The sequence below is a fragment of the Silene latifolia genome, chromosome 6 (genome assembly GCF_048544455.1).
Source record: "Silene latifolia isolate original U9 population chromosome 6, ASM4854445v1, whole genome shotgun sequence".
Taxonomy (NCBI): Eukaryota; Viridiplantae; Streptophyta; class Magnoliopsida; order Caryophyllales; family Caryophyllaceae; genus Silene; species Silene latifolia.
In genome coordinates, this window is record NC_133531.1 from 104423682 (window position 1) to 104447090 (window position 23409).

Genomic DNA, 23409 nt, shown 5'->3' on the forward strand with positions numbered 1-23409 from the left:
AGATGGATGTGAAAACCGCCTTCTTAAACGGTTATTTGGAGGAGGAATTGTACATGGTACAACCCGAAGGTTTCATAGATCCTGAAAATCCTAAGAAAGTGTGCAAGCTTAAACGTTCCATTTATGGACTTAAGCAAGCTTCTCGGAGTTGGAATCATCATTTTGACCAGGTGATAAAAGAGTATGGTTTCACTCGATCGGTCGAGGAACCATGCTTATATGTCAAGTCAAGTGGGAGCAAGATTGTTTTCTTGATATTGTATGTCGATGACATACTCTTGATTGGGAATGATATTCCTCTCTTATCTTCGGTAAAAGGATGGTTGAAGAACCATTTCCAGATGAAAGACCTGGGTGAGGCACAACGCATATTGGGAATCCGTATCTATCGAGATAGATCACGATGGATGTTATCACTGAGTCAGGAGTCTTATTTAGATAAGATTCTTGAAAGGTTTAGCATGACCAACTCCAAGAAGGGAAACCTTCCAATGACTTCTGGGATGCATTTGAGCAAGTCTCGGTCACCCAAGACACCGGAAGGGGTCGAACGCATGAGTCACATTCCTTATGCATCAGCCATAGGATCAATCATGTATGCCATGATATGTACACGTCCAGACGTGGCATATGCATTGAGTATGACGAGTCGGTACCAAAGCAATCCAGGTGAAACACACCGGATGGCTGTTAAAAACATCCTTAAGTACCTACGGAGAACTAAGGATTGGGCATTGACTTATGGAGGAGATATTAAGCTATGTGCAATCGGTTACGCAGATGCTAGCTTCCAAACGGATTGAGATGATTCGAAATCTCAGTCTGGATTCGTCTTTACTTTTAATGGTGTTGCGGTCAGCTGGAAAAGTTCCAAATAGGAAGTTGTAGCAGATTCTACTCATCAATCAAGTACTATGCCGCGCTTATAAGCGTGCAAAGGAAGCTATATGGATGCGTCAATTCATACAAGGACTAACCATAGTTCCTAGTTCGATTGAACCAATCACCATATATTGTGACAATAGAGGTGCCATCTTCCAGGCCAAGGAACCTAAGTCTAGCAACAAGTCTAGACATGTACATCGGAAGGCTCACCTGATCCGTGATTACGTGGAGCAAGAGGAGATAGTGATTGACAAGATTGCTTCAGATGACAACATCGCGGATCCTCTCACTAAACCATTGAAATATGATAAGCATGAAGGGCACGTTATTTCCATGGGAATTAAACGTGTTCTTGAGTTGTAGTAGTTGCTTATGGATTCGATACATTTTCTTTTTCATATGCTATTTATAACTTCATCGTATCATTTCATATTTTGTTTTTCATGTGGATTGTACGACAACATTGAACGCCACAAAGTGAACTGAATTACATTATATTTTTTTTGGTCCGTAATCGCCTACATGAGCTAATAACTCTGGCTATTATATTGTGAAGTTGATTGATGGTGGGTTCAACGAGCCATAAGTCAAACGGTTGGCTGATCGATCACAGATGCGAGTTATAACGATACCTCGTAGGACATTGTGACAACGTAATGGAGTCCTAAATGTTTAAAAACATTGGGTGCCAGGTCGTGGATTGTACGTCCATTGTGTTCCTAGAGTCGATTCTTTTGACTATCGAATGTCTCTTGAGATTAAGGCAGTTTTTGGATGACTTTGGTTTCTTTCTCATGGTCGACCGTAACAGAAGGCTAAGCAGATTTTTACTGGGTCATTTCATACTGTGCTTGTATCTGCAGGATTCGAGTTGAAGAAAATATCCATCCTTTATCAGGTTTAGTCATTTCTCAGGGCCACTCGAGGAGTTGTAACTGAAATGCATGGCCATGCTCGAATGATGATTCGTTTATCGGTTAAGTTACTCTCTAGTCGGAAAACCACTCTTGATATTGATCACTTGTAAAATACGACCTTTGTGAATACGGATTTTGCAAATTGTTTTACATTGAGTGGGAGAAATTAAGGATATGAGAATCGGTTATCGCACATACACTTGTGAGGACAAGTGGGAGATTGTTGGAGCTAGTGTCCTCAACAGTTAGTGTGATAACGTGTATAAATCTCTTATAGGTTCACAGGGTATACTTAGTATTTTATCAGTTAATTAACGTTTACTAATAACAGTTGACTTGCTAGAAGTTTGACGTTATTATCATATTGATGGCGGTGATCAACTGGTCCCTAAAGGTCACACCTAAAGGATGTGTTTGAGAGATGTGATTATATGAAAATATAATCACATTGATGCCTTATATGACTAAAAGGTTAGTCCATGTATTTGACTAAAAGGTTAGTCAATGTGATGATGAGTCGATTATTTAATACAATTAAATAATATCAGCTGAGACGAATTAATTGTTAATTCGTAAATTGAATATAAACTGTTATATTTAATTAATGTATATAATGTTAGCTTAAACGAATTAAGATGTTAATTCGTAATTAAATATAAACGGTTATATTTAATTAGCAAATTATAAATATGCAATATTTATAGTTAATGTATATATTATACGTAATTGTCATAATAAATGATGACAGACCGGTATTAATAAATCGACTACAAACTGTTGTGTGTGGACTTATTAATACGTGACGACATAAATGACAATTGATAATGATACACATTTTATACAATATGATAACAACCTAAAATAAGAAGATTTTCTCCTTATTTGTTTGGTTGTTACACGTTTAAAGGGGAAAAAAAATAAGAAAAAGATCTGCCCTTCTTTTCTCTTTTTGGACGGTTAAATAGGAGAGAGGGTAGGATCATTTTCTCTCTTGATTTTTCGGATACTCTCATAACAAAACCCTAAAAATTATTAGGAATTAGGGTTCTCTTTCTAGGAAGAAAAAGGCATTTCTCGGAGCATTTTGGGTGCAACGATTAGGAGAATATAGATCTCGATATTTGTTCTTAGGCCAAATTGCTAGGACCGGAGGTTAATTCTAATCTCTATTCTTTTGTTTATGCATTTCGTTTATGACTCGTAATTTCATATTTCATAATTTCGTTATAATCCGAATTTTCTTGATGAAATATACCGATATTTCTAACACGTAGCACATAACACTACACCTGACGACGTCATCAACCTTGTCTTCCAAGAGTCAGTCAAGCTAAGTATCCCAGTTACTTTCTCAGATGAGGACTTGCCTCCCTTTGGTGTCACTCATAACCTTGCTCTATAGATCACAGTCACATGCTTGAAGAAAAATGTACTAATGAATTTGGTAGATGATGGCTCCGCAGTCAATGTCATACCACTAAAACAGCATACAAGTTAGGCATGAAAGAATCAGACTGGACTCCTACCAACCAAGGCATTCACGCATACGACAGAACCCGACGTAAAGTGGTGGGGCTAGTTAACCTTACCGTGGCCACTGTGCCGATCGAGCGAAAGGTCAATTTTCAGATAGTAGACATAGAGGCATCTTTCAATATACTTTTGGGTAGGCCCTGGATTCATCCTGGATTCATGCTTCCAAAGCAGTAACATCCACCGTACACCAGAAAATCAAGATCCCTCTAGATGGCAAGGTAGTGACGATCACTTCGTCACCTATCAAGGTCGTGATAGAGAAAATATCAAGCAACCAAGTAATTGTAGATCCAGTGTATGAGCTTGGAGCATTTCAAATCATAAACCTTATAGAGAGAGAGCTGGCTCCCTTATACTTCAATCCATACTCCACCTTAGTGGTCAACCACATACTCCAATCCCAGGGATACTTCCCAGGAATGCCACTAAACCCTATCAGAAAGAATACCTTTGCACATTTTAAGGAAGGAGAATCCCAAAAGATACCACTAGGCTTAGGGTACAAACCCACGAAAGCCGAACTCTTGAAATGCTTACTCAAGTTCGGAATCGCAAAAATAAGGGGGTCCAAATGCAACCCTATCTCCCTACACTAAATGGTTACTTCGTCAAAGAAGGGGACTGTGAAAGTTTTTATGCATTTTCAAAACCTTGGAGATACAAAGGCATTCAACTAGCTGGAATCGAGGTCTTCCACGATTGCTACTTCATTCCTCCGGAAACGGTTCATACCGTCAAAACTCGTCAGACACCTTGTGTCGACGAACAGGCTGTTAGCCTCCTGTTTGGAGAAGATCGATTCGTCAGGGCACCGCAGGATGAGATCATTACCATGATACTTCATGACGACCATTTTAGCCCTACAACATTGATCACCGATACCAACCTAAATTAGCAGAAAGGATGGAGAAAATCAATCAAATGGGCCAACAATCAAGGAAAGTTCTTCAAGGTCACTACCGGAGAAGGAGAGATGTTCAAAGGAGAACCTGAAGATGATGAATTCGAATCAGAGTCGGAATCAGAGTCGGAGTCGGAAGCTAAATCTAGAGAAGGTTCTAGAGAGTCTCCTCCCGTCGTCATTGCCCACCCCTCTATTTCACTTAGCATAGCGTCACCTAGTAACAGTAGCTTGGGGGATGCCCCGACAACTGTCCCTTTTACCGCCACTGACTACTGTGCAGATGGCTTCTTTGTTTTAGCTGTTTTCAAATTTTAATATGAATAAATCTGATTCTACTTACTCCTAATGTAATTCTATTTACGATGATAATGAGGATGATCCTGACCCAGACTCAATCGAGTTACCTCCCTATATAATCAAAGAAATACTAGAAGAGGGGGAAGGGGCACCAGTTATCGAAAACACCGAACCTATCAACGTAGGAACGGAATTAGAACCCCAAGAACTTAGGATAGGGACGACCCTAGACCCAACTGAAAGGGCCAATTTCATCGACCTCCTGCACGAGTTCAAAGACGTCTTCGTTTGGTCTTACAAAGACATGCCAGGAATCAACAGGGATATTACAAAACATCGTATTCCAATCAAGTCGGGTTTCAAACCTGTAAAACAGAAGCTTCATTGGATGAGGACAGAATGGGCTCTTAAGATCAAAGAAGAAGTCGATAAGCAATTCAAAGCCGAATTCATCAAAGTTTCCGAGTATTCAGACTGGGTGGCTAACATAGTCCCCGTACCCAAAAAGGATGGACGAATCCGGGTTTGTGTTGACTTCAGAGACTTGAACAAAGCAAGTCCTAAGGACCACGTCCCCTTACCACACATTGATATATTGGTAGATAACACAGCAGATTACTGTTATCCTTCATGGACGGGTATGCAGGGTATAACCAAATCAAAATGGTCGTAGAAGATATGCACAAGACCGCCTTCGTCACTCAGTGGGACACGTACTGTTACACTAATATGCTATTTGGGCTAATCAATGCTGGGGCTACATACCAACGCACTGCAACTACTTTGCTACATGACATGATGCATAAAGAAGTTCAGGTGTACGTGGATGATATGATCGTCAAATCCAAGGATAGAAAATGACACATTGATAACCTTTGCAAATTCTTCCTCAGATTGCGCAAGTACAATATGAGGCTCAATCCTCAAAAATGTGCGTTCGGAGTAACGTCAGGCAAGCTTCTGGGTTATGTCGTTTGCCAGAGAGGGATAGAAATTGATCCATCCAAGATCAAGGCCTTAATCGAAATGCCACAACCTCAGACAGAAAAGGAGGTTAGAAGATTCTTGGGCAAAGTGCAATACGTAAGTCAATTCATATCGAAACTCACTAGGATTTGTGAACCTATCTTCAAGAAGCTCAAGAAAATGGACCATACCATATGGGACGAGGACTGTCAAAAGGAATTTGACAGGATAAAGGATATACTCGCTAGGCCACCCGTGCTAATGTCTCCACAACGAGATCAACTTCTTGGTTTATATCTCACAGTCACCGAAACAGCCATGGGGGCTATGCTCGCGCAAACTATTGAAAAGGAAGAAAGAGCTATCTACTACCTTAGTAAGAAGTTCTTAGAGTACGAGTGTAAGTATACACCTCTCAAAAAGACATGCCTCTATCTTGTGTGGGCAACGAAGAAGCTACGCCATTACATGCTTAGCTACTCTGTCAAGGTGTACTCTAAAATGGATCCCGTTAAATACCTCTTTGAGAAACCCGATCTCAACGGACGCTTAGCAAGATGGACCTTGATGCTCTCAGAGTTTAACCTCAAATACGTACCCTTGAAAGCCATAAAGAGATGTGCTGTGGATGAATTCTTCACAGACAATCCAATCAATGATACACAAGCAATTGACACGTGGTCGTTTCCAGATGAGGATATTCTACAAACCAGTATGGATTCTTGGGATCTTTACTTTGACGGGCAACCAATTTGAGGGAATTCGGAATATGAGCGTTGCTCATTTCTCCTGAAGGCGAGCATATACCACTTTCTGTCAAGCTCGAATTCGAGGTGACAAATAATGCAGTAGAGTATGAAGCTTGCCTCATTGGTCTACAAGCAGCAGTGAGTTTAGGCATGAAACATCTTCGAGTTCACGGTGACTCATCTTTAATCATCAATCAAATCACCGGATCCTGGAAAATCCGAAGTAAAATTCTAGCACCCTATCAGGCTAGGATAGATCAAGTCGCTTAATTCTTCGATCAGGTTACTTATCTACACCTACCTCGCGAAGAAAATCAATTTGCGGATGCAATTGCAAAACTCGCATCCTTGATTAATATGCCAGGCGACATGGTTAAAATGCGCTTGTGCATCGAACGGCGGTCAGAGCCATCCTATGTACACTTCCTTACAGAAGAAGAAGAAAACCCAGAGGAACCTTGGTTCCAAGCAATTCTCAATTTTAAACTCAATGGTACATACCCACCATATATCGATAAGAGGGGACAATACGCCATACGCCTACTTGACTCTCAATACCTTCTCATGCAGGAGGGAATTGTAGAAAAGAACACCTCTTGGTGTCGCCTTGCATTGCCTTGATCGTTCACAGGCACATAAAATAATGGAAGAAGTTCATGATGGAGAATGCGGTCCTCACATGAGTGGGCCTATGATGGCAAGAAGATTACGCGTCTAGAGTATTATTGGATGACAATGGAGTCAAATTGCATCAAGTATGTTAGGCATTGTCATAACTACCAGATTTTTGGGAAAGTGCAAAATGTTCCTCCCTCAATGTTATATACCATGACATCTCCTTGGCCATTTTCTGCTTGGGGAATAGACATCATCGGGAAGATCACTCCAGTTGGGACAGAAGGTCACTGTTTCATTTAAGTAGCTATCAATTATTTTAATAAATAGGTCGAAGCAGCATCTTACACCGGCCTCACAGCCAAACATGTGGAAAATTCATACAAACAAATCCCATCTGTCGATATGGTTGCCCACATGAAATCATCGGTGACAATGGATCATATTTCCAGCCCGAAGCTGCGCAATTGCTAGCCAAATATAAGATCAAACATCACCCTTCCTCGCCGTACAGACCTCAGACTAACGGCGCGGTAGAGGAGGCTAACAAGAATGTCGTCACAATCCTTAAGAAAATGATTGACAATTATCGCGATTGCCCTAGCAAAATACCCTTTACATTATGGGGATATCACACATTAGTTAGGACGCCCACTGGGGCTACTACTTTCTATTTGACTTACGGCATGGAAGTTGTACAACCAATGGAGCTAGAGATTCCATCTCTACGCATTTTACTCAAAAGTCAAATCCCAGAAGCTGATTGGAAAAGGGACAGGTATGACGAACTCGTCCTCTTGGACGAACAAAGGCTACGCGCATTACATAATGTACAGACATATCAAGCACGTATCAAACAAGCCTTTAACAAAAGGGTCAAACCCAGAAATATCAAGGAAGGAGATTTAGTACTCAAGTCAGTCAGAGCTCTCTTACCCGTCGATCCACGTGGAAAATTTAAGCCTAATTGGGCAGGACCATTTTTGGTCAAGTCCATACTTTCAGGGGTGCGGTTAAGATCACAGACCTAGACGGGAATGAGTTTTCTAACCCTACCAACCTAGACCAATTGAAACGGTACTACCCTTAGAAATAGGATAAAACGCGCCACGTGTGACCTACGTGCCGCTCATGCGACACGAAATGAAACCGGCCTCAGGCCCGCTAAAAGCTCATGACATCACGCTCTTGCGTTTTGATGTTTCGACATCCTTATATCATCAAATAAATTAAATTGCACTTCCTTAGGAGTAAGTAAAGCACATGCTTATTTTCTAAGTTCATTTCAAGCTCTTGCTCCGAACATTTATTCTTCTACATTTTCCCGAACTACGCACAGAGTTTGATTTCATTTTTCTAATGAATACGTAGGCATTCCTTCACCGGATACAACCCACCATTTTTTAAGATGTAAATAGAAGGACATTTGCGTGTTGCATTTGAAATTCGACAAGAATAAATAAAAGAAATTCATGAAAGTTTCTTAACTAATAAATCTTTTATTCATTGTTCCATAAATAATAATAATACCCCAAATACATATAAATTTAAATGCTAAAATTTAAAATACTAGGCTAGGATTCTAAAAACACCGCCATTTATTACAACTCAAATAATAATAAATAATACTATTATAAAATGACTAAGGCTACATTTTCCCCTTGCCTTTGTCACCCTTGTCATATTTCTTGTCTCGACCACGAGCAGGACGCTCTTGCGTTATCTCTGACCTAATCACCAACGGTCGTTCTCGCGGTCTAGCATTACCATTTCGATCCACCACCATCTTCTCAGTAGGAGAATTCTTTTGTTTGTTCGACGGACAAACAACCCGATATCCGACCTCTTCTTCTTCCTCAGTCAAGTACCTTTTATTCTCCTTCGCCACTTCACGGATTTTGCAGTCTACAGGCTCGTGCTTCCTTAGCTTTTCATGTTCCTCAGGGTACTAGCTTTCCTCCGTTGCCGATATGAATGAGATACCCATAATGAGCCAACCGGGACAGGTATGAACCACATATTCCTTTGGGCCCAATGAATAGCCCACTCCTGACAAGACTCTGCAGTATGTGCCAAGGCAGTTTGAGGGACAGTGTCTAGATTCGGGATTTTCTGTCTTAAGCCCACTTACCTCATCAATCTCTCCGGAAAGGTATGGACCATGAATTCCAAGCCGGGAACGCGAATGGACCGCATCAGATCCAAGGATGATACTCCAGTCACTGACCTGAGATTCCATCATGGCACTATCCACCTGATCAAGGGCCCACATTCACTCTTCAGTTTATTTTCCCAATAGTCCCATACTCGAGTGAAGTCCACCATGTATAGCCTCATTCTCATTGCGATCGATCGGGAGCGATAATGATAAGTCATAATTTTATACATATTTATGCCTCCCCTTAATTACTTTTGATATGGTTTTCGTGCTAGTTTATATCATTTACATGCCTTTTATGTTCGAATGTCGATACTTCCGCTTTTTTATGTTTAATGCAGGAATGATGCATTTGAGGAGCAAAGGAATGAAATGGGCATCGCGGAGTGGGCATGAAGGTATACACGAAGCATGGCACGATAATCCATAAGAATGAAGGAAGAGAAGTTAAGAAGAAAACACGAAGAAAAGAGTTTCTTATTACTAGTGCTTATTTTGAAGAGCCATATCTCGATTTATACAATTTCTATCTAAGTGATTCCAACTGGAGGTGAAAGCTTATCTTCTTAGCTTTCCAACGCCGTGAAAACTGCTTGTTTTTGACAAGTAACGAAGAAATGGCGGCCGTTTGAAGTTCAGTGCACGAAGCAAGAACTTGGTTCCTCGATCGAGTACACCTAGGGATTGATCGAGGAACCTCCATACTCGATCGAGTACACCTTAGGCTCGATCGAGGAACCAACCTAATCAATTAAAATTTGCAATATCAAGAGTTGGGGTTCCTGAACTTTGGTGCCTCGATCGAGTAAGACCAGGCTCGATCGAGGAAGTGGTGACTCGATCGAGTACACCTTGGGCTCGATCGAGCTGACATTTATGACTCATATGATCAAAGCCATAGCTCAGGCCAAGGCTAATTAGGCTTAACCAGTGTTCAGGCAGGTTCATCTAATGCTCAGGTTACCAAGATATTCACAAGGTCCAGCTATCAGTTGCCAATCTGACCAGCTGATAGCAACCTTAATTAAGAAACAAGTCTTTCAAAATCCATGGTTGATCAAGCCTAGCTAAGTCTAATTAGCAGCAAAGAAAATGGGAGAGACAAAAGCAAGAAGTAGATGAAATGTCACTATCAAGAAAAGCAGATTTCTTTATTTGATCAAGCAAGGCTTTAGTTGAGAGCTCGAGGCAAATGGACTTGATGAGTCATATTTATATACATTTATATGCCTCCTCTTAATTACTTTTGATACGGTTTTCGTGCTAACTTACGTATTTTTATGCCATTTATATTAGAATGGTGTACTTCCGCTATTTGGTGTTTAAATGCAGGAATGATGCATTTGTGGAGCAAAATAATGAAATGTAGCACCACGAAGATGGCATGAAGAAATAAACGAAGCAAGACACGGAAATCTAGAAGAATAAAAGAAGAGAATTGCAGAAGACTAGATGAAGAAAAGAGCTGAAGCAGGGAGTACTCGATCGAGTTGCCTTGTACTCAATCGAGTGGTGTGTACTCGATCGAGCCCCCTTGTACTGGATCGAGTATACTTCGGTCTGACGGCTTTTCGCGCAAGTTTCCAAAATCGATGTATGTTTAGTATAAATACCCAATTCGTGCCCTATTATATTTTTACGTCTTATTTTACCTAGTTACTATACTTTTACACATAAATCTCCTAGAAACTCTAAGCTTAGTATTATTGTTATTACTTTCGGATCGAGACTTTGATCCTCCTTAATTTACTACAGTATTCACTCAATTCCCTTTTAATATTCGTTATTCATCTCTTATGCCTTTAATTATGTTTAATATCCATATTACTGTTGTTATTCCTTCTAGTATGCGTAGCTAATCACCTTATCAAGGGTAAAGGGGATCTAGGTTGTTAGAAGAGGGTTATATTAATGAATTGATAGTTATATTATTTTTGGTTGTTGTTCAATTGTTATCTTAAATCTAATTGATTAATTACTGGCCATGATTAGTTAATTATCAATGCGAATTAAGATTATTACCGACCGGATTAAGACTAATATAGGCTACGACAATTGAATAGATTGACTTAATAATAGCGACCGCATGTTAAGTTTAGACCTAAAGGACATATTAGAATCGACCGATCATATGACCTTAAACAATGTAAATTGCTCTATTAATTAGTTAAATCACACCCCAGATAACTACCCAGTGAACTTGATCCATAAACTCTTTAATCTTATTGAATTTATCTTATTTACTTTCGTAATTAGTTTTAGTAATCAACTCAAAAACAACCCCAGAATTGTTACTTTAAGACGAACTTAAATATTAGCAAATTGAACAATTACCACCTCCTGTGGATTCGATCCTTTCTTGCCACTAGCTACCAGTTAGTAGTAATTATAGGATTATTTTGATATAGGCCACACGACTAAATCCTTATCAAATTTAGGGCCGTTGTCGGGGAGGCAATTATTTTCTATTTGTTTTTGTTTATTTTTGTCTTTCGTCTTAGGGAGCATCAATTCCTTGAGACAGTTTGATATTTTTCTTATTAGTTTTGTATTTGCCCAGGTCTAACAGGTTGGAGATTATACCTTTTGATCCCGAACCAGAGAGGACTTTTCGGTACAGACGAAAGTTTCAGGGAGAAATTAGTCAGATGGAAGACTTGAGTACACTTGACGCTTGTTGATCAGTCCTTAGAACAGGACAAGACAGCTTCTGCCACAGATTTAATAAAGATGCCTATTCTTGCCAGTCATTCCGAGCCCACTTTGACTTCTATCCCCAAAGGATTCAAGCTTCCTAATACGGATAAGGGCACTTTTGAGATTCATCCTTCCAACATTATTTTGGTGGAGCGAAACTTGTTTGGTGGAGGAGCTAATGAGGATCCTGCCAAACATATGGAAAAGTTACTGATTATTGTTGCTCCATTCCACTGACTGCTGGAGTAACCCAAGATCAAGTGAAGCAGGTTCTTTTCCCATTATCTTTGCGAGATGGGGTGGCCAAATGGCTCCGATATTTGGACATGGGGGCGCATGGTGTTACTGATTGGAATACCTTAGCTCTTGCATTCTACAAGAGGTATTTCCCACCCCAGAAAACTAATGCACTACAGAGTCAGATCACAAGTTTTAAACAAGTTCTACTGAAGACTTTAATGAGGCATGGTTCCGTTTTAAAAGGTTGGTTCGTTCTGTTCCTCACCATGGCTTTGAGATTTGGTTCCTTTACAACCAATTCTATAATGGGTTATATGACGATCATAGAGCTTTACTTGACTCCTCTACTAATGGGAGATTCCAAAACAATACCAATGATGATAATGCCTGGAAGTTGATAGATGAGATGACTACTCACACTGATGAGTATGGTAACTCAAGGGGAAGTACGAGAGGGAATGGTTCAGATAGTGCAATTACAGCACAGCTGGAGGCCTTAACTGCTCAAATAACCGAATTAAAGACATCCCACTTCTTGGGAAAGCAGCAAAATGGTTCACGGTGTCTTGTGAAAGATGTGGGATTGATGGCCATACTGGAGCGCGATGTATGAGTACAATTGAACAAGCTCATGCTTTTCAGTCAATCAAGCAAGGTACTCCATATTCCAACTTCTTCCCTGACAGAAGTCATAATGTATTTAATCAAACCCCGCAGCAGAATGCCTATATTATTCCCCAGAATCGTGGCAATCAACCACAAGGGAATTTTGTTAGGCAAAACCAAGGAGGTCAACAATTTCAGCAGGTGCAACCTCCTCAGCAAGCTCCGAATAATGATATGGTAGAGATGAAGGCTATGTTGCAACAAACTTTGATGATGCAACAAAAGTAGATGGCTCAAATAGCCGAACTTGTGGCTCAAAATAAGATGTTGGATACACATGTTGCTCAACTAGCCGTCCAAAATCCTCAAAACAGCCCGGCAATCTTCCTCTTCAAGGGAAACAAGTACATGAACAAGTTAATGTTATTTCATTGAGGAGCGGTACTACTTATCAAAGTCCGGAGATACTTATTGTTGAAGATGAGGTTCCCTACATGCATCCTAAGGTATTGAGTAACCTGGAGTTAAGTAATGACGAGAAATAAATAAGCAAAATTGAAACACGAGATAAGAAGAAAGACGGAAAAGCTGGAAAAACAATACGTACTCGATCGAGTAGCCTCGGGCTCGATCGAGTATCCCCTCCTGATTACGTTGATTCTTGTTTTTCAGCTACGGCTTTTGATTAAAATAGGGTACTCGATCGAGTGACCCCTATACTCGATTGATTAACCCCCCTGATTGATGACGGTAATTCAAAAACTTCGAGTAAAGCAAAAGAAGCCGAGCCGATTAAAATTGCATTACCTTTTCCACACCGACTACAGAAATCCAAGTTTGATCAACAGTTTGGAAGGTTCATGGAGGTAGTAAAGAATCTTCAAATTAGTGTGCCATTTACTGAATTGGTCACTCAAGTGCTGGCTTATGCAAAGTTTTTAAAGTAGATATTGACAAAGAAGAGGTCTTTCAATGAAGTGGAGACCACTACGCCAATTCTGGCAATCAATAAGGAGCGTATCACAACGGTTTAATGCATTTAATAATGACACTTAGATTACCGTTTTCAAAATATTGGCGGAAACCTAGACCACGCAAATAAGAATAACGGTTTCCGTCGAAAACCGTTCTTATTATAATGTGACAACGCTTGTTTAACAAACCGTTATCAAAAACGTTTAACGGTTTCCAAAAGCGCGTTACAAAATCTCTCTTATCAACGGTTGTTAGACAACCGTTACCAGTTTAAGAAAATGGCATTTCGAAAACCGTTACTAAATTAGCACCAGTAACAGTTTGTGTTACCCGTTGTTATGTTATAGATACGGGTTTCTTATTACCGTTATCATTTGCTATTATGAAAGAACGGTTTTTCAATTCAAGCGTTGTCACTGTTTGATTAGGTTTCTCAGTTTGACCACTGCATTCAAAACTTTATCAGAACTTTAATAAATATTTAGTTTGACCAACCGTTTTCAATTTGACCAAAATAATTCTATAAATATGTCTTCATAATGTTAAAATCTAAATTATCAAACATTTACTCTTTAATTTCTCTCTAAAAAAAATATGGTTGGTGTATCGGAGCTACAATCACGTAATCGTTACGCACAGCCTTTTACTTGCATTCTCCTTAATCTTCCGGTTCGTTATGATGGGAATGGAAAGGGTTTAAACCCTAATTTTTGGTGGTTGAGGCAAATGCTTCATGACTCCGGTTTCACTGCGGTTACAAGCAAGGTTTTGTAGGCTTCGCTTTTATCGAGTTTGCCGAAGCCAACTGCCATGATAGTTTTCGGCAGGCAAGAACATTAGGGGCTAGATTTGCGGACAAAGATGCGGGGAAAGAGGACTTTTATTCGGATGCTAAACAAAAGGGCCCTCATCTATGGGTTGCGACCCATCTTGATCATCGTCTGCTGACACATTACCGGAGGTAGTACATTCCCGCCAACGTGCCTATGTCATGGGAGAAAGAGGCCATTCCACCATTCTTGCGCCCACGATGATGAACAAATGATCTACGACTTAATCTATGCCGAAATTGGGCATGAAGACTATCCTAATTCTTCATCAGATTCTAATTAAGTCTTTAATTATTATCTGACATTATGAGTTGTATTTTGATTATGATGGTTATTTGAATAAAAGTTTAATTATTTATATTATTTGTTACTACGTTTTAATCAAGTCCTTACACTCAAATTCAATCCACCAAATAAAATATTATAATGACTAACTTTCTATTTATAATAATAAAAAAGAATGGAAATGGCATAATAAGATAATAAGAATTGGAACCATTATGTTAATAATAAGACAAAATTATAACGGTTCTTTGTTAAGCCGTTATCATATTACATATATCAACAACGGTTATTTTAAAGCCGTTATCATATTACAACAATTAACAATGGTGTTTATTAAAACCGTTGTAAAAACAGATCCCGCGCTATGATAGCAATATAGAGTTTATTTTTTTAGGGTGTTATTTATAATGAAAAAATAATTAAAGAAGTCATCTTTGCCGTCGTCGCCGTCATTAATCTTTATAGCTTAAAAAAGGTAATCTCATTTTCATAGCTACTGGCTTATATATGGATCGTACTTGGATGATTGATGGTGAAATTGGTGATCCCATTTATAATGATGGAATTGCTGAATTTTACAATTTCGTTAGTGAAAAATTTCATCTCCACTCATCAATCCCCTGCCCTTGTAATAGATGTGGTAATATTAGGGTTTTGCCTATCCCAGATGTCAAAATACACTTAGAAAAGAATAGTTTCAGTAGAGATTATAGGCGTTGGATTTTTCATGGAGAATTAGAGGATGAGGATGGGGAATCTGATGTAGAGGTAAATAATCATACACCTGAAGCTGCTGGTTTAGATATAGGGGATGGGGCATATGATGTGTGTGTAATCAATCGTTCACCTACATCTGAAGTTGTTTTAGGTGAGAAGTTTGCTGAAGATGATGGATTCGATGATTTTGAAGCTACCGGTGATGGGGAAATAAATGCTGATGATTTAATTGAGAAGTTGAATCAATCTGAAATGCCTTTATTTACTGATTGTAAGAAGTATACCAAATTGTCCGTTGTGGTAAAGTTATATAACTTGAAGGGGGCAAATGGGTGGAGTGATAAGAGTTTTACGGATCTTCTAGCTTTGCTATATGACATGCTTCCTGATGGTAATGTTCTTCCGAGTCGGACATATGAGGCTAAAAAACTGATTAGAGAATTGGGTATGGAATATGAGAAAATACATGTTTGTCCCAATGACTGCATATTGTACCGTAAAGATTATGAGAAATTATCATATTGTCCATGCTGCTTTGTATGGCGTTATAAGACTAAGGAAGGGATCCCAGCTAAGGTGTTGTGGTATTTTCCAATAATACCAAGATTCATAAGGATTTATTTGAATGAAGAAGATGCAAGAATGTTGACTTGGCATAATAGTGGAAGGATTGAAGATGGAAAGTTAAGACACCCAGCGGATGGTCAACAGTGGAAAAAGTTTGACGCTAAATATCCTGACTTCGCCAAAGAAGCAAGGAACTTGCGTCTAGCGCTCTCCACAGATGGAATGAACCCTCATGGAAACATGAGTACCCAACACAGTACTTGGCCAGTTGTGTTGGCCATCTATAATTTGCCCCCATGGGTTTGCATGAAATGGAAATATCTGATATTGTCTTTGTTGATATCTGGCCCTCGACAGCCTAGAAATGACATAGATGTGTATTTGGAACCACTTCTAGATGATCTGAAGATTCTGTGGGAAAGAGGGATACCGGTGTTTGACGGTTATAAAAAGGAAAGTTTCAATCTGAGAGCTATGTTATTGTGTACAATAACTGACTTTCCGGCGTACAACAATCTTTCTGGACATACTGTACATGGGAAAGAGGCTTGCCCATTGTGTGGGGGGGGGGGGGGGGATGTTGAATCAGAATATTTGGATCATTCTCGCAAGTATGTGTACAGGGGAAATCGTCGATGGTTATACCCGGATCATCATTATCGTAAGCTTCACAAGGCGTTTAATGGGTGTCGTGAGCAACGTGGGAGTCCTCAGATTTTGAATGCTCATGAAGTGTATAATAAAGTGAAAGATATTGAGAAAACGTTGGGAAGAAGGGACCTAAGTTGTCTACTCGTGGTTATAAAAAAAACATATTTTTTACCAAACTTCCGTACTGGCGTGACCTCCCGGTTAGACATTGCCTAGATTTTATGCACATTGAAAAGAACGTTTGTGATAATATAATCAATACTCTGCTGAATGTCCCGGGTAGGACAAATGACAACAAGGCAGCTAGGGATGATATGGTTGAGATGGGTATTAGGCCCGAGCTGGCAGCTAAAACAAAAGGAAATCGGACTTTTTTGCCGCCTGCAGCTCATACTCTTTCAAAAAAGGAGAAAAAAGAGTTTTGCGAATGCTTGCATGGTATTAAGGTGCCAGAGGGCTATTCATCTAATATTAAAAGCCTTGTTTCGTTGCAGGACCTAAAACATACTGGTTTAAAGTCACATGACTGTCATATATTGATGCAACAACTACTAGTTGTGGCCGTTCGTTCCATTCTACCTCCAAAGGTTCGACATGCTATAATTAGATTTTGCTATTTCTTCAAATCAATCAACAGTAAAGTCATTGATCCCGATGAAGCTGAAACTTTTCAGGAGATCCTCGTCACCAGTTTTTGTCAGTTTGAAATGTATTTTCCTCCCTCATTTTTCACTATCATGGTTCATTTGACTGACCACCTAGTCCGGGAGGTTTTGTATCTCGGGCCAGTGTATTTTAGATATCAGTACCCATTCGAATGATTGATGAAAGTTTACAAGGATTACACATCTAATAGGTATCATCCAGAGGGGTGTATTGTTGAGCGAGCAATTATCGATGAAGCTCTTTCGTATTGTTATGCGTACCTCTCCTTGGATGAGTTAATTGGAGCTCCTACGAATCGTCATAGTGACTGGATGAATGGAAAAGGTGTAAGGGGTCGTGTTTCCAAGGATATGTCATCTGACATGCGACATAGAGCTCATACATACGTTCTATTTAACGATGATCATGTCCAGCCTTATAGAGCAGAACACCAGAGTTACCTTAAGGAAAAACACCCTCATAAGAACGAAAGGTGGTATGCAAATGAGCATTACAAGCAATTTAGTGACTGGTTTAAGGATACTATTTACGATGATGACAACCCAATTGATGATATCTCAACCAGCCTATGACATCTCACTTTCGGTCATGATGCTCGTGCAACTTTTTATAGTGGGTATGCGATCAATGGGTACACTTTCTACATCCGCATTCAATATGAGGCGAGCACACTGCAAAACAGTGGAGTTTGCGTAGATTCTCAGGCTATATACTTTGCTAGTTCAAAGGATAAAAATCCTATTTTGGGTACAATGCAATATTATGGAGTTATTGAATAGATATTGGTTTTAGACTACATGGATTTTGAGATACCTCTATTTCGGTGCAAGTGGGTTGACAACAACAATGGTGTTAGAAAGGATGATTTAGGATTCACATTAGTAAATTTTGACAAGGTTGGAAACAAGGACGATCCTTTTATATTAGCGTCACAAGCAAAACAAGTTTTTTATGTTACCGATCCTATGGATAAGAAGTGGTCAGTTGTTCTATCTTGCTATCGCCAAATTCCAGATGATGAAGACGTCGAATTTGAAGGACTTGATCACAATGCTATATATCGCAATTTGGTAATGATGTTGAAAATGTTAAGATTCCAAACATATATACACGGGATGATCATGATGAAGGTATTTGGGTTAATGAAGAGACTAGCAAACCCAAAAAACGTTCCCAGCAGCCGTGAAAATATCATCAATCCAATCGAGTTATCTTACGTCAAGTGTAATTATCGTCTTGCTGTTATATATATCAAATTGCTGTTGTAAACTTTTTCTGCTGTTGCAGCGAGCGGGTTAGGGAAAAATCGTATCAAACAAAATGATGCTTTATCTATATGAAAATGATGCTTTATTTCTTGGCGGTAAAATCAAACAAAATGAAATATAAATTAAAACGGATATACCCAAACCGTTGTTCGGGCGTGTACGATTATAACGTTGAGGCCGTTGTTATGTTTATAAAAATGTTGCTTTATTTCATGGCGGGAAAATCAAACAAAATGAAAATATTTCAGACAACGGTTATTTCTAACCCGTTGTAGATAGTACTAATCAATTACGGTTTCACACAAAACCGTAGTCTGTTTGGAAACAAAATATAACGGTTTTTCTTATGCCGTGTTTATTACTTTCCAATAAACAAGGTCTTGCAAGAAGTGTTGTATTATTCACACATATATACTCTGAGCTTCCCCTCCCCCACATAATATTCTAAAAAATTGAGCTTCCCCTCTACCACCAGCCTACCCCATCGTCGTCGCAGTCATCGTCATCGTCGCCATTGCCGCCGCCAGATCAATCTAGATTCTCCTCTTTAAAGAAGTAATAAATCCTCCTCTCTAGAGATTTGTTTGTTATTATAAGTATGCATTGTTATTATTTGTTTATTAATTTCTGCTTTAGATATGGTCCAAAAGCGCAAAAGAAACGATGGAAATGCATCAAATTTACGACTCGGTGATGAGAATAATTTGCAACACACTGCGGGTCGAATGCGCCACAGGGTTTCCCTAGAAGCAATAAATTCTAAGATACCTAATCCTTTACAATGGGATAAAGATACGGGGCTGCCATATGGTGAGTATGCCGGGTATTTTGCGAGATGGATTGGTTGTTGTGTAAGACAATATGTGCCTCTTGGTACGCCGCGTATCTGTGAACTGAGTCAAATACGGAACACCATGCTAATAAACAGAATAAAGGTATGTATATAAAATAATAAATGTTTTAGCTGAAATTAAGTTACTACTTGATATGTATATTAGCCGAAACACTTGTACAACTATGCTCATCATATATGCAGTTAGCTTACGTTGTCCCCGAAATGTATGATACGTACCTAAAAAAAGGACAGGGGAAGCCCTCAGATCTTGAAAGTTAAAGATGGATGAGAACCACTTGTTCAACAAGAAAACCGGGGAGATGAACAAGAACCCACCAAAAAAGAAGTATCTGTATGTCAGTCAGGACCATTATGATAGCTATATCGCTTATAGGCAGTCTGACAAGTTTAAGGTAACTTAATAATAATAATAATAATAATAATAATAATAATAATAATAATAATAATAATAATAATAATAATAATAATAATAATAATAATAATAATAATAATAATAATAATAATAATAATAATAATAATAATAATAATAATAATAATAATAATAATAATAATAATAATAATAATAATAATAATAATAATAATAATAATAATAATAATAATAATAATAATAATAATAATAATAATAATAATAATAATAATAATAATAATAATAATAATAATAATAATAATAATAATAATAATAATAATAATAATAATAATAATAATAATAATAATAATAATAATAATAATAATAATAATAATAATAATAATAATAATAATAATAATAATAATAATAATAATAATAATAATAATAATAATAATAATAATAATAATAATAATAATAATAATAATAATAATAATAATAATAATAATAATAATAATAATAATAATAATAATAATAATAATAATAATAATAATAAGTAAAGAAGTATACTTAATTTAGTGTTTGGTCATGCTTACGTTTCTTGATACAATTTATTTGAAAGAAGCTCTAAGCTCTAAGCTCTTATATGCAATGGCCTGAGAAACTCATCAATGTTGTCATCCCCGAGGTACCTATATGCAGACGTTAATCTTTACTGAGGGAGTCACTTGTTCTTTAAATATATTAGGGTACGAATATTAACATATCGTAACTACTTTGATCTTTACATTTGAAGAACTTAAGCAAAGCCATCATGGTAGCTAACGCAATTACTACTGCGTTAACGAAAGTTGTTGCAGGCAAGCCTGCTTATGATTCTTATTATGAATCGTATGAATATAAGAAAAATATGAAAATCGCCACCAAGGCTTTGCACAACCTGGTCAGAAAGAGGTCACCTACAGGTGATGTAGTCATGATTAGCATTGAAAAGGAAGTTATGGGCACGGCTGATATAGCCATACTGGACCCGAAGCAACTGATGGAATTTGTCGACCTTGACAATTTAGATGTTGTTCACATTTTGATTTGGATGAAGTAAATTTTATTAATATAACTATTAAGTCATTTCCATTTACGAATAATGATGTTTGTTAAAATTATCAATTACAATAACATTCTTCGTTCCATGTGGCGTAATAGGTACCTCAATAATCAGTTCGCTGAGTGGAAGGTCCCTAGTCACGCCTACGGATTCTTTAGTCCTAAGGCGTTCTCTGTTAACAGAATTTCATACGAAGAACAAATCAATAGTATCGCTCGTCAGTTGATGTCGTCCAAAAAACTATGGCTTGCCCCCTACAATGAGAGTATGTATGTATAGTACGTGATTATTGTAATGAATCACGGTTCTATAAGTTTATTATTAACATGCTTAAATGCGTGTAAATGAACTAACAGTTCAATGTCTCAAAATGAATAGGAAGCATTGTGTGCAACTGGCAATCCAAGTGGAAACAAAAACAGTGTACTGGATTGACTTTCGCGAAGGCAAACCCTCTGACAGTTGTGTAAGGATGATAACTGAGTAAGTTTACAACCTTCAATAATGTCATTTGTTATTGTATGACTTGAGCCATATATGTAATACTGCGTTTAATATTCAATTTGGTGGGTGCCTTACATACTTTTGTATATGCGTTTCATAATTCGTTTGCGTTGGTTGGTAGAGAGGGTAAACTTCGGGACGAAGTTTCTTTTAAGGAGGGTAGACTGTAATACCCGGTATTTTAATATGATATTATATTAGGCCGAGTTACCAGCTGGGTTGTGTAGTGTATTTGTGACTCGGGTAATTATGTGACTCGGGTTTTAATTAATCTAACTAGGCTAGGCCCGTATCGTCTTAATAGCACCTATCCTATATGTATAACCCATCTAACCAAACCCTAATCTCCCTATCACCATATTCATTTTAACCATGAGAAAAGAGAGAAAAGAGAGAAGAGGGAGCCGTGTGTGAAGGGAGCCGCGTGAGGAATTGCGAGGCGATTTCTTAGCCTATTCTCATCCTATTTCGTAAGTAGACTATCCTATTACCTCTTTATTCAATTATTAGCATAATTATAGTAGTATTGGGATAATTTTCGTAACCCTAGAATTGGTTTGGGGGTTTTTGATTATAAATTGTATGAGATAAATGAATGGAATAGTTACAGCAATTTACAGATTCGTTGGTCTGTGTTATTTGAGTGTTTTACCTATCTTAAAGCCGTGGGATGCAAAAAGTTAAAGAAGAGACTCATGTTTATTCCAAGCCTAGTTTATGTCTGTGAAAATTGGTAGCATTTCACCGTGTAGTTTTTCCTGAAGAAATTATTTGTGAACGTCTATCTAAAAAGTCCGCAAATCAGTAGAGGCTGAAAGATTACTTCTAAAACATAATTTAGATATTGAATTGGTGCTGGGTCTTTTTCATATATTTAATTTAAAGAGTTTAGATGAGTTAGGCATTGGTTTTACTTAAGAATCATTTGTCAAACTCGTTTTATGAATCAATACTTTTTATGCGACGGTTTCTGTCAGGTTTTGGAAATCAGTCTGAAAACCATTGATAAGTTTGGAATTTGAGAAACACACGTTAGATATAAATTGTAGCTAAGACTCATGGGGTTCCAATTCAATTGGCCTTGCATCAATTCGAATTTTCTGGAACTAGTTATTCATTTTATACCGAGTCTGCCATGAGCAGGAAAATCAGGAAAAGTCGTGTTTGTTCTTTAAATTGATATTCCTATTAAGTTATGATGAGTCTAGGTTATGTGCATGATTAATTGACTGAGTAGATGGTAATTATACATAATTATGTTATGTAGGTGATGGATAAGTGAAGGATCATAAGTGATTGCTTGTGTGTGCTTGGATTGCGAAAAGGTAGGGAAATACACTTGACTTATTATCGTTGATGTTGAATTGTGTTGACTTGTTTGTGTTTCGTATGACCAAACTGTGAACGTTGACTTGCTTCGTGGCTGTTGATTTACGTTATGATTCATATACTGGAAGGTGATTGACTGAATTGATCGTATTGAGTATGTTATCACAACATTTGGTAACCGGCATGATTTTATGATTGATCAGTTCAAAGATATATATATGGTGTTGCATTAATTTCTTTTGAGCATTCATATGCATTGGAGATGGAGGATGTTGTGATGATGTGGTGTGGTGAAGATGATGTTGTGATAAGGCCCAGGGCGGGTTCTCGCAGACTTGCCCTGGTGTCCTCAACAAGGAGTGCGGAGATCGGCTACGGTCGATATATAGTCTACCGGGGATCGGTATGGCTGGGTGTTCCGAGTTATGAGATATGAGTTGAGATGGAGATGGAGGTGATGGAGGAGCATGCATATCATATTTTGTTGTTTCATTGTATTCCCTACTCAACCTCGTGGTTGACCCTGTGTATTCGTGAACACATGTGACGATCCAAATATTGGGGAGCAGCTTGACAGTTTATGAGATAGGGTCTGGGAGCTTGATGGGCGTGAGACACTAGATCAGAAGACTTAGTAGCTAGATCATCATTTAGAAGACTTTCACTTTCATTTATGTTAGTTCCTTGTAATTTGATGTAAAAGAAGTTTTGTAATAATTAAGTTAAAGTAATTATATATTTTG